This window comes from Pinus tabuliformis, chromosome 7 (assembly GCF_031772625.1).
Source record: "Pinus tabuliformis cultivar Carrire ecotype Pingquan chromosome 7, CPIR1, whole genome shotgun sequence".
NCBI lineage: Eukaryota > Viridiplantae > Streptophyta > Pinopsida > Pinales > Pinaceae > Pinus > Pinus tabuliformis.
The window spans coordinates 786229737-786243553 of NC_142293.1; positions in this window are offsets into that span (position 1 = coordinate 786229737).

The following is a 13817-nucleotide window of genomic DNA, read 5'->3' on the forward strand; positions in this document are numbered from 1 at the left end:
GGTTACTTCTAGAACATTCTAGAGGTCGGTTTGATGAAATGGATGCGCCTCCAGTTGGTTCATGTATCTCTATTAAGGGGGAACTTATCCCATCAATAAGGGAGCTATCCCACCCAAAGAGGGGGATGATCCCATTGATAGTGGACCTGAATAACCTCTTTACAGCACTATAAATAAAGACATTGAGCCAGAGGGAGAAGAGGTTGAAGCTATACATTTTCTTTGGGTAAATGCTGCAGGAATTAGGACTCCCATTTAGAACCTTGTGAGGAGAGATTGTCTTTGCTTGATTCTACTTGGAAGTGGGTGAGCTTTGTCAAAGTAGAGGAAAACCCTTGATGGACCCAGGGAGGAACTTGCACAACACCAAGGCCAGGTTGTAAGAGTTTCTTTGTTTCGTTATTAATACAAACTGGTTTATTTTTCTCAATAGTTGGGTTAATGAGTTATTTCATGTGTTCCTTGGTCTGCATGTTGAATATATGTTTTAGTATATGAAATGCAAGTGCTTGGTAATTGTTTGATTGTTTGTGGTTGCAGGAACTGATGTGAAGGAGGAGCTCATCCGGATCGGCAAGGACGGACTACAACAACAGCGTTTTGGAATAAGGTAAGCCTAAACACTTGTAGTTTTCATGTTTTAAAAGGTATATTTAGAGAAAGATCACTCCATTTTGTCTTGTTTGTCGCTAGAGAGTTTAGACTCCTAGGGAGGTCAGTTGTGCCCGCACAAACGACTTTTTCTGCCACGACAAATTGGCGACTCCGCTGGGGAATCCATTAATGAGAAAGTCTTTTCCTTTGTGTGAACTTTGCTCTGAGAAAATCATTTTTATTTTCTGGTTTTTGACTGTGAGAATTAGTATTTGGGTGGCTTAGCTTTAGATTTAGTTAGATTTGGTTTTTCTTAACTTTTCCAGAAGGACGCACCCTCTGAGTACTGCACAGTGCGTCTTTGGACGCGCTGTTGCCGTTTGCACAGAGCGGGCCCGCGCCTGTTCTAACGGGTTGCCTGCGTCTTCCTGTAAAAATTTAGGAAAACTCCATTTTTGCTTTAATTGCTTTTAGATTTTGGTTTTTCTTAGTGTTTTCTGCCCAGATCCTTTAGTACCCTGTCAAAAATTTTCACCTGAACTTGTTTCATTAGCATTCCTGCTTTTAGCTTTCATCAATTGGGTGTTTTGAGTCTCTTTGTTGAGAAATTCTTAATTTGATTTCCTTTGGTCATTACTTGGAGGTTTCTCTCAGTCTTTTCACAATTTTGCATCTTTTTGCTTTTGTTTTTGCAAAAAAATTTCCCCCTCATTCGCCGGGGGGGGCTAAATTGTGTATGAGTGTTAATCGCCTTTGAGTGTTTTTATGTTTTGATCTTTGGAACTCTCACCCAATTTTCTCGACTTGCACTTGATTGGTTCTTAGATTACATTAGAATCATCTTGTGTTTGAGAATTCTCTTGCATAGATCACATTTGCATAATTAGAGTTCTCAGTTTCAGAATATGAATGAAAAATGTGCATAGATTACATTTGCATACTTTTCATGTGAATTGTGCATAGATTACAATTGCATAGTTTACATTCTGAAAAATCAATCGTAGATTTAGATCAGCTTTCTTTGATTTGAATTTACACAAAAATAAAAATAAAAATTGGTTTGGAATTGATTTGCATTAGTTTTTGTTGATGAAATTAGTGCATTAGAGAATTTGTTAAATTTTCTCTTAATGATCAATTTTTTGCATTGTTGGAAGTGAATGGAAACTCTCTCCTTACTTTAGTTAGGATTCATCGAATTGAAAAGATTACATTATCATATTCGATTGCATTCAGTTGAGTCGGGTCATAACACCATTGGTTTCATATCCATTTACCCATTTGAGTAATAACAGCCTTAATAACACAACGCTTAATTAAAATTCATCTAGTAATTTTTACATTTCTAGGGCTCTGAAACACCAACATAGCTTAGGCTAGGGTCTTGGAGTAGGTGAGTACTTAACTCTCCAAGACTACAAAACCAAACAGATAGTTTATCTTGAGTAGAATAAATCCAATTGTTTCAATTGCACTCTGGGAAAGCTCCTCTTAAAGGAGAAGCACGAGCTCGTGTCCGAACCAGTGAGGGGATCATTCCCCCCTCGTTGGGAACGACGCCAGACAGTACGTATTACAAACGGTAAACCTCGGATTAACCATTGTCGAGGAGCCAGGGGTCACTTATCGGTAAACCTTGGATTGTTGTCAAGGAGCCGGTAAGGGGATTGAGCTTGCTACTCTGCCCTTGCGTGTTGTCGGAGTTTAGACTGTTCCCCCAGGTGTATTTGTTACTGTTGGTGACCTTAGTGACCATAATCTTTAGGGTTCTACCGAGGTGACGGTGGAGGGAAGGTCCCACTGTACCTGGAGCAGACGTCGGTTATACTCACTTGGATTTTCGGGGGGTTCACTTCACTTCGAGACGGTTAAAGTGGAGGAACTTGTGCCGGTCTATTCATTAAGCAGGTTGCCGGGGTAACTGTTCCACCCGCCATTTCTGTACTGAATTCTGCGAGGTTGGGCTTCATCACCAACTAGTGTTTTCGGTCCGGAGAGCTTACTGTTTGTGTGTGGTTTGACTCCTAGATTTGATAGCGCGTGTTAATTTGTTTGTTTTTACTTTTAGAGACCATAGGTGTGAATTGTGAATTTTAATTGTTAGGTGTGAATTGTGAATTGTTAATTTTAGTTTTAAATTGTTAATAAAATTCACTGAAGTTGAATATAATGGCAAATGTTCCGGAATTTATCAACCTAGGAACTCCTCCTAATGAGAATCCTAGTACTTTTCCTTACTTTGGAAATGTTGGTCCTCCTTATATGGCTACTTTGTCATTACCTGGATTTACAATAGGATTACCGATATGGTTATTTTCAACTTCGTTGGCCCAAAGTACTCCAATTGTTCCACCTCAACCGGATGCTTCACCTCAACAGAGTTCACCATCTCAACATCACCAACCTTCTGTTGACCCTTTACCTTCTTCGCCTAATTTTTCTTCCTCCATTTCTTCCTCTTCGCCTGGTAAAAGCCTTGATGCTAGTAACCAGGAGGCTAAGAAGAAGAAGAAAGGGAAGAAGAAAAAGAAGAAGAAGAAGCAAGATAAGAAAGAAGTCAACCAACCAACCATGGCTGTAAGTGTTAGTTGTGTTGAAGAAAATTCCGACATGCACCGTAAACCCAAATACCCTTGCAGGCTTTGTAAGGGTGACCACTTCCTTGTCAATTGTCCTGGTATTCCAAAGGTCTTGGAAGTATGGTCAGAAAAATCTCATCAACTTTCCGTTGATCCATCAACCAGTGATAGTCAGGTTCCTGGGAAAAAGGGTAAAGTTAGGTTTCCTTGTAAGCTATGCAAAGGGAGTCATCAAACTCACATTTGCCCTCACATGGATGAAGCCTCAACATTGTTGGAAAAACTTACCGTTCCACAACAAGAATTTCCAACTGGTTACCGTAAACTTTCTCCCAACCTACCGTCAACTGACGGAGTGATTGATTTAAATTCAAGTACAGTCGATCACACTCTTCCATTGGAGAGTGAAACTCATGTCACTCAGGTTGATGATCAATTAGTTGATCAAGTGGTCGATTCAATTTCACATTCGGTCGATCACACTCTCCCTTTCGAGAGTCAATTTCATACCGCTGATGTTCTTCTAGTTACATCGGATTCTTCTATGCCGGGGGGCATTTCACCTGTTTCTACAGAACCCCCTCCAAGCACTGAGGTCTTTTCCTTTGATTGGAATAGACTGACAGAACCTCGTCTTCCTTCCTCCATCCCTTTCCAAATCATTGTCAAGGCTGATGGTAGGGACATACATCGTACTCAAGTAGATGAAGGTGCTTCTGTTAGTATTTTATCCTCAACTGTTTGGAAAGCTTTGGGTTCCCCTCAGCTTGCACCTATTACGCAGAATCTGAAAGCTTTTAACAGAACTATTAGTGAACCTTTAGGGATCCTTCCTAAGTTTTCCATTTCCTTGGAAGGTAAAACTATCTGTATTGATCTTATGGTAGTTCGAGGTCCTTTGGATTTCAATTTACTCCTTGGGCGAGACTATGTTTATGCAATGAAAGCTGTCGTATCGACACTCTTTCGCGTGATGTCTTTCCCTCACAATGGCAGTATTGTGACTGTAGACCAGCTTTCTTTCCCTAGTCTTGTTTCAACTACCAATAATATGACAGCCCTAAATGTTCCTGATTCTAAAGTGGTATCTACCCTGCCACGGGTTAATTATGTGGCAACTGGTCCCATGTTTTCAGTTACCGATGTAAGTGAGCCTCTCACTGTTGATTTAGATCCGGTAATTGACATGGAAAACTCTATGGGATTATTTGAACACGATGTTCTTATCCCATTTGAGTCCCTTGACATGTGTTCCTTCCAAACAAGTATTCTTCCTTCAGATGAAGACCTTTTGGAAGCCATGATCAAGGTGTGTCCATTGACATGTCTTTCTTCCAGTTGGAAGCCATGATCAATGTTACGAGGATAGTTTGTTCCTCTCTCAACCTCGTTAAAAAATGAAACTGGATGGTACGAGGAAAGTTCCTTTTACTGTGCCGACCTCATTAAAAAATGAATGAGTGATTACGAGGATAGTTTTTTCCTGTATCAACCTCGTTAAAAAATGAAATAGGCTGTAATGAGGATAGTTCTTTTACTGAGTCAACCTCATTAAAAAATGAATCAGGTAGTTTTTAGGTCATATAGATAGTTAGAAAGTAGGATTATGAGGATAGTTCCTGTTACTGAGTCAACCTCGTTAAAAAATGAATCAGGTACGAGGATAGTTTGTTCCTTTTTCAACCTCGTTAAAAAATAAAATTGGATGGTCCGAGGAAAGTTCCTTTTACTGTGTCAACCTCGTTAAAAAATGAATCAGTGAGTACGAGGAAAGTTCTTTTTACTGAGTCAACCTCGTTAAAAAATGAATCAGTGAGTACGAGGATAGTTTTTTCCTGTATCAACCTCGTTAAAAAATGAAATAGGCTAGCATGAGGACAGTTCTTTTACTGAGTCAACCTCATTAAAAAATGAATCAGCTAGATTTTAGGATATGTAGGTAGATTGTAGAGAGTAGTTATGAGCATAGTTCCTTATCTTGTGTCAAGCTCGTTTAAAAAATGAAACAAGGGTTTTGAGGATAGTTCTTTTCTTGTGTCAACCTCCTTAAAAATGAAACAACTCCCTTTTCAAGTTAAATATTGAAAGTAAACCTTCATTTCATCCAACCGGTTGAATGCAATGAAGCCTGGGGGGCATGTACCTTGCTTTGCATCATTATGCTAGGGGCATGTGAACTTCTTGAGCATAGTTCCTTGTCTTGTGTCAAGCTCTTTAAAAAATGAAACAAGGGTAGGTTAAATAGGTAGATTGTAGAGCGTAGTCATGAGCATAGTTCCTTGTCTTGTGTCAAGCTCATTAAAAAATGAATCAAAGATTTTAGAGCACAGTTCCTTGTCTTGTGTCAAGCTCGTTAAAAAATGAAACAAGGTTAGGTTATATAAGTAGATTGTAGAAAGTAGGGTTTTGAGGACAGTTCCTATTACTGAGTCAACCTCATTAAAAATTGAATCAGGTATGAGGACAGTTCCTGTTACTGAATCAACCTCATTAAAAAATGAATCAGGTATGAGGACAGTTCCTGTTACTGAGTCAACCTCGTTAAAAAAATGAATCAGGTATGAGGATAGTTCTTTTCTTGTGTCAACCTCCTTAAAAATGAAACAACTCCCTTTTCAAGTTAAATATTGAAAGTAAACCTTCATTTCATCCAGCCGGTTGAATGCAATGAAGCCTGGGGGGCATGTACCTCATTTCGCATCATTATGCTGGGGGCATGCAAACTTTTTGAGCATAGTTCCTTGTCTTGTGTCAAGCTCGTTAAAAAATGAATCAAGGTTTTTAGAGTTAAGTTTTTGTTAGGTAGATTGTAGAGAGTAGTTATGAGCATAGTTCCTTGTCTTGTGTCAAGCTCACTAAAAAATGAAACAACTCCCACAATTCTTTCCAAGATCTTGAAAGTAAAGCTTCATTCCATCCACCTCATTGAATGCAATGAAGCTTGGGGGGCATGTACCTTGGTTTGCATCTTTATGCTGGGGGCATGTGAACTTATAACAAGCATAGTTTTTCGTTTCAAGCTTGCATAAACATGAAACCGAATCCGAGCATAGTTCTTTTCCTGTGTCAAGCTCGTTAAAAAATGAAACAAATCCTCCTCTAATTGAGTCGAGAGTTTGACTAGACCTCATAGATGTTAGGTTGTACGTTTAGGTTAGTTATTTCAGTTTTTGCATAATTTTCTTACAGTTTTAGGTCGAGTCTTTCAAATGATCTCGTTCTTGAACCTTCATTTCATCCACCTTAGTTGAATGAAATGAAGCTGGGGGGCATGCGCTCTAACAGTTATGCTTAGGGGGCATCAAGCACAGTTTTATCTCTGTTTCAAGCTTGTGTAAAAATGAAACTAATTTGAAGCATAGTTTTTATCTGTTTCAAGCTTTTGTAAAAATGAAACCTATCTCGAGTCAATTTCAGTTATTTTCAAGACTCGTTAAACTCATGAAAATCCCGAGATTATTTTGCTATTTTTCATTCTCGTAAAACAAATGAAAATGCCGAGTTCTTTCCGTCTTTTCCTGCTCGTAAATTAAATTGAAAGTCGGTCATATGAGTACATTTTTATCCCTTTTTCGAACTCATTAAAATTTACGAAAAAGTGAAAACCATGAGTACATTTTTATCCCTTTTTCGAACTCGTTAAAACTTACGAAAAAGTGAAAACTTGGAGTTCTCTTTTAAGCCCTTTTCTGACTCCTAAAACATGAAAAGATTGCCGAGCGTTTCTTTTACACTCGTTAAAACGGAATTAAAAGACGGTCCCCTTATAGCTCTTTTCTGACCGTAAAATCAGGAAAAGATTGCCGGGTTTTTATCGTTTCAAACTCGATACGGAAATAAAACGACGTGTCCTTGATCGCTTTTTACTTTTCAGGTCAGTGGCACTAATTATGAAAGTACTCCTTGGTCGCAAGATCAAGCGGTTCCCCCAGGTATTATTTTATACTTTTTCGGGCTTGAGGGACACAAATTTACGAAAAAGTTCAACGTGGAGTTTCCTTTTGTTTTTTCAGACTCTCTAAAATTGAAAAACGCCGAGTTTCTCCTATACTGGGCTCGTTAAACTTTTACAGTAAAGGACTTATTCAATTACAAACAGGAACGAACCACTCCTTCCTAGGGTTCGAATTTAAACTAGGTTGGACTCGTCCGAAGGATGAGCTTATAATCAAGCATATGTTATCCTCCTCAAGCTTGTTAAAAATAAAGAGGTACTTGCCAGAAATGGTGGGGGAAAAGAGAGAAGAATGAACCTGTTTGTCACCTTTTATCTCAAAAGAAACTTTATTACCACTCTTGAACACGACACTTTTTCATTCACCTGGGTTGGGAAATCTTTTACCTCACAGTTGATCAAACCACTTTGAAAGTCTTTAACCGGGTTCCGGGGATTAACTTTGAGTTATTCGTCACCAAGCCATCTGTCGTGTCGTTATGTGTTCAAGAGGTCTGCAAGCAAAACTTTCATCTGCAAAATACTTGTCATCCATTTGACCATCCCTGAGTCAGTCCTTACAGCAACATTTCTTCAACTTGAACAATGATTTCGCGTTGCGGGCTTGCCTGCAACGGGTCGCTTTCTATCGACATCGACACATTATCTAGAAAGATGACTTAGGAATCGACAGTACCTTGAAGTCTGCATGCATCAATGGCAGGTTTCTCGCCTTTGACGACAGTTTACATCATTGACTTTCGATCAAAGGATTCCGTGAAGTGTTCGACATCAAAACATCTATTCACATTTCACGGGTTGTGCTTCGTACTTTGAGAACCATTGACATTACTGGTGGTCTCTCTCACGCTTGTTAACAGTTTACATCATCGACTGGTAATCAAGTGGTTTCTAACATGTTCGACATCGAATCATTTAATCACATGGCTAGAATCGTACCAATTCGGGAAGTAGAAGTGAAGACCCTGGATCTAGTTTCTACCATCCAGGCTGCGAGGAGTTTTGTATTCATTATCTATGTAGACTAATCATAAACAGATGGCTGCGTCCATACTGTGTCTACAAAAGTCTATAAAAATGATGTACTGCAAGATCATTCCTGTATCAGAATAGTTAGTCCATTAGTTAAAGTTTTGAATCTGAGTATGGGAATGCCTACCTCAGTGATGATATAATCTTATCCATGTATTTTGTGTTGAAAATTGCAGGTTCCAACCAGGCCATCCACAAGACAATCCTTGAAATGATAAAGCGCTTCACCCTTCCTAGAATTACAAAACCCTACTCTATTCCAGGCTTCGCACTTTAGGGGGCAATCTGTTACACTAAAAAATGTCACCTTGACTACTTACAGTTAGTATGGCTCAAATCAACAGTCATGCTACCCTCTTAGGCAAGTCTCATGCCTCTGTTATCCATCTCAAACTCAAAGAAGAGAGAAAGTCTTGTAAAAACTATGTTTATCTCTGGGGTCGCAGGTTCTCTCTAGCCTTACCTGCGGGGACGCTGACCATGTTCACAAAATCTGCGTCCATGGACGCTCTGTATGTTAAGGGACAGGTGCGTCCCTCTGTAAAAGGAAAAATGCGCGAGTTTTATCTTGAAAAAGTTACTTGTGGTTACTTCTAGAACATTCTAGAGGTCGGTTTGATGAAATGGATGCGCCTCCAGTTGGTTCATGTATCTCTATTAAGGGGGAACTTATCCCATCAATAAGGGAGCTATCCCACCCAAAGAGGGGGATGATCCCATTGATAGTGGACCTGAATAACCTCTTTACAGCACTATAAATAAAGACATTGAGCCAGAGGGAGAAGAGGTTGAAGCTATACATTTTCTTTGGGTAAATGCTGCAGGAATTAGGACTCCCATTTAGAACCTTGTGAGGAGATATTGTCTTTGCTTGATTCTACTTGGAAGTGGGTGAGCTTTGTCAAAGTAGAGGAAAACCCTTGATGGACCCTGGGAGGAACTTGCACAACACCAAGGCCAGGTTGTAAGAGTTTCTTTGTTTCGTTATTAATACAAACTGGTTTATTTTTCTCAATAGTTGGGTTAATGAGTTATTTCATGTGTTCCTTGGTCTGCATGTTGAATATATGTTTTATTATATGAAATGCAAGTGCTTGGTAATTGTTTGATTGTTTGTGGTTGCAGGAATTGATGTGAAGGAGGAGCTCATCCGGATCGGCAAGGACGGACTACAACAACAGCGTTTTGGAATAAGGTAAGCCTAAACACTTGTAGTTTTCATGTTTTAAAAGGTATATTTAGAGAAAGATCACTCCATTTTGTCTTGTTTGTCGCTAGAGAGTTTAGACTCCTAGGGAGGTCAGTTGTGCCCGCACAAACGACTTTTTCTGCCACGACAGTAGCTTGGTGTTCAATGCTCTATACTAGCGCTAATCTTAAACAACCAAGTGTTGCCTCGAAGCTACCCCAAGGGTTTTTATAGTCACGTTTGAATTTGAATTCAATCGTTCCCTCTACTTCTGGGTCATTAATACTTTTCTGGTGGCAGATCATCCCAAATCGAGCTCTTAATTCCTGTCTTAATGGCCCACCGCCCGCTCCTTTCTACCTTAAAGTGGACCTATTTTCATGAACAGTGACATCAACGGTCACCTTCCAGCCTACCCACATAGCAGTGCAGCACCTTTCACACGACCGCGACCCCTGTGACATACTGGCCCTGTGCGAAACCTCCTTCCCACGCAGCTCTCCTGAAGACTCGTTTATAGTCCTGAGCCTTCTTTCAACTGCTTGGAGTAGTGAGATTGTACTTCCTATAGATAGTCAGGTGGTCACACCCCTAGTGCGAGGCTTCACCTTTCTTGCTAGCCTGGGCCACGATCACCCTTCAAATACCCTTGTGTCACATTCTTCTCTATATGGTATGCTCCCCTGTTTATTAAGATGCAGTCGCAACCATGGTAGCAGGGTCGCACCTCCTTCTAATGCAGTAGTAGGGCTCACTAGACTGGGTTCCATCATGCTTAGTTTCTCACAGCCTGCTTGCACGACCTTGGTTTCTAGTTCATTGATTTCTTCATTCAATGTCACGCTTTTCTTCCTCAGCCCTACCAAATCTTCATCGAGTTCGCGAAGTTTCAAGCTCCCTCGTCGAATGGTTTCATGTAACTGCCTAATTCCTTTACCCAGGTCCTCGCGTCCTGTCTCAACTGCTAGGGTTGTGGTCTAGGGATTCTTCTCTATTCTCTTGGTTTCATTTCTTCTTGTCAGTGTTGGGATCATTTTCGCACTCTGATTTTTACTTATGGTCCTATAAGCCCATTGAACTGCTGCTACGCGCAAGTCCCAGTTAGTTCGTCTCATCTAGTAAAATATATTCATGATTCTGCATAGCTTTGTGAAGGCTCTAACGTGGAATTTTTGTGGCTTGTGTCACAGTCCTTGCGTCGAGTTTTGATTTTCGATCCTTCGTCTGGGGTCTGCTTGCACAGCACATGTTTGCACCCATCGAAAACTGCTTCGTCTGGGCTGCCCATCTCACGTTTGATGCTAGGGACTTCCACACCGTAAGCGCATCCGTCTTCTACATTCGTGCCAGTTCCCCATAGTCTTCTGATGTGTATGCCCCCATCATGTGAGTGTCGTGCACAACGCCCATTCTACCGCACCGTACTGCTGTTGTTCCAGTACTGCACTTTCAAATTTGTCGAAGGATTCATCCACTCTTGCTACCCCATTATCTGTTGGCAATTCCCTTGCTTTGGTCTTCATGCACCACAGTGATCTATTCATCATGTTGCAATTCAGTGTTGTTGCTTCGTGCAACCTATTCTGCCAACGTTCTATTTCTTCATTTGAATCCATAGTATAGGAACTATCGCGTTCCCATGAGATTTTTCTATCTACTATCAGTTTTACCCAATCCTGAGCTTGCATTGTTATCTGGTAAATGCAATCTAGCTCATCGTCACTATCATCATCGCACATCAGTTCAGTGTAGCATGCTCCTTCGGCTGGATCTAGAAGAAGTACTACACGTAGAGACTTTTTCTTGAATATCATCTTCCACTTCTTCAAGTTGATGACTCCATTCATATTAGTGGCCTAGTCTATTCCTAGAAACACAGGGTAAGGGTTGTTGTCATCCACAATCTGTATCACCTCAAAGTCCATTGTGTGCTCACGCCTTCGATATCCAATGTTACCCCTTGCAACCTCCCCATGGGAAAAATCTTCTGTTGGTTCACCATTCGCAATTGAATCCGGGACCACTGCAACATGAGCCTGCCCATGCATTCCCATGTCTGCTTTGGTAATACATTCACATCCAAACCTAGGTCCAGGATTACCTGATCCATTTCATACTCACCAATTTGCGTCGTACATCTAAACTCCCGGTGCGTAATGCATTCTTTCCCAGTTTTTGGACTATGCGCGGTTCACCCAACCCTATGCACCTAGTGATCAACTCTTGTAGTCCTTTAACTGCCTTATTATCATGCAACAACTTCATGCATGTCTCTAAAAAGGTAGTAACCATAGAAGGATCCATTCCCGGCTCTGGTTGATCCTTACTACCTGAAGTAGGGGCCTCTACGAAGCTCTTCTTAACTTCCATAAATGTCTCCTTTGCGTGTTCCAAGTCAAACTCAGGTTCCTTTGTAGGAGCCTTGTGAACCCATGTATCTTCCTCGGGCTACTTCCCCTTATCTTTGCCTATGGTCACGCCACTTCTGAGCATCATGTTTATGTTGGGGTCTTCTTCGCGCGGTTCAGACCTCATCATTTAGATATTCTGAGTTGGATTAGGTTGTAGTACCCCTTTCTCGTGCATCTGTGTGATCAACATAGGACAATCTATCTTTTCATGATCAAACTGCTCACAGTACGAACAAGATATTCTCATTGGGTTGGTACAGTCATGAGTGTAGTGCCTTGGTCCTCTGCAATTGTAGCAGATTAGCTTTTCGTGCCCCCTTCCTAGCCCCATTCCTCCTCGTCCTTGACCTCGCCCTTGAAATCAAGCATGTGCCATCCCCGCGGTTGGGTCAAGGCCTTGTGTTTCCATCTGCATTCTATATGCTGGGGTCTGCTCCATCATTAACTCATAGCTTCAACAAGTACGCTCATCGTGGCCCACTAATCTACAAAATTTGCAAAACAGCTGCTGGGGAGTTTGTGTATACTTCTGTAGCAAATGATAGTTGTCCGTCATGTGCTTTCCTCCCACTTGACATATTGCACACCAGAGCGTGGGTGCCGCACTTGGCCCTACCTGTGCCTCTGGTCTCAATGGCATTGGTCCCCCCCTGCCAAGTAGTTTGTGAATACTGGAAAATGGTCTTTGTCATGGCCCTGGCCATTGCATCTTATCCACCACACTTCTTCGCACGCCTCTGGTCATGGCACCTTATCCTGGTTCAAAATCTGCATCTCTAAGCATAGGTTCTACAATTGCACATGGATCTATTGGACTCCCAATCCCGGATCCTGTATCAACGTTTCATGCAACCTCGTTGCCATTTCCAGCGCTTTGGCCTGGGTTGAAAGCTTTTTCTATGACGGCATTGTCCTTAGGTGTGGTGTCAATGATGCCACAAACCACGCATGGTGCTATGCATCTGTTAGCATCATATTCACCTTGCAGATCATACTCTTCAGTCTCTGATCCAGATCCTAGGAGGTCTCACCTGGAAGCATCACGATCTCTTTAAATCCAATGATTGACTATGTCTCTGATTTTGGCCAGCTAAATTCTCTGTTCAGTGCATTCTGGATCTCTGATATTCCTACATTTTGGTGATCATTCGAGTGCTTGATATACCATGTCAACATGCAATCCTTCAGTGCGCTTACCAATGTAGCCTTCTTAATGTTGTCATTTATGACCCCTTGTACTTCCCATACTACTCTTACCATGAATCAGAACTGGTCTGAATCCTCATTCCCTACTCCTCTAAATATGGGTAGCTTGATCACACTCGCCATGCTAAACTGCAGGTTGGGTGGAGGTGGGGTGGTTGAAGATGGAGACAAAGTAGGTGAAGTGGGTGATGGCATAAGTGGAGGTGATCACTGTGGAATGCACTGCCTTATCAAACTGACCACACTCCTCGGAGAAACCCGAGCGTGCTCTTCCTTTCTCTCTCATGAAGGTGAGATTAAGGGACTGTTTCCTAATCCTCCGATACCTTGGTAGATCTTTCTGCTCCACATCACTCCAAAAATTAATGTATTTGCATAACCCGCTTTTCACATAACAACATCTTAATCCAAGTATTCAAAGATTTAATGTATCTACCTTGTGGTCACTTGAGAAAACTTCGTTCTTCTTTGATATAGCTTACAGTCATGTCTATCACGAACTCAGAGATAAACCCCCTATTATCCGATTGAGCCGATGGTCCACAGCCCACGCAATCTTATCTTTTGATGCCTCTAGTCTGCGCACTAACTCCGAAGTCCACACTATTGGTTGGTCAAGCTTGTACCTTCCCTGGCTGTTGACTAACCTCACAATCCAATCATACAACTCTGAAGAGAAGTTCGTGAAGAAGAGCTCATGGATTTCCATGTATACGTAGCAATCCAACCACCTCTTCTCAGATATCTACGGAGTTCTGTTTTCCTGTGTCATGAACTCGTGAAGCTTCTGATCCAACCAATCTTCAATTTCCTTCTTCATAGGGTTCCAATGTTCTGACATCAAACATCCC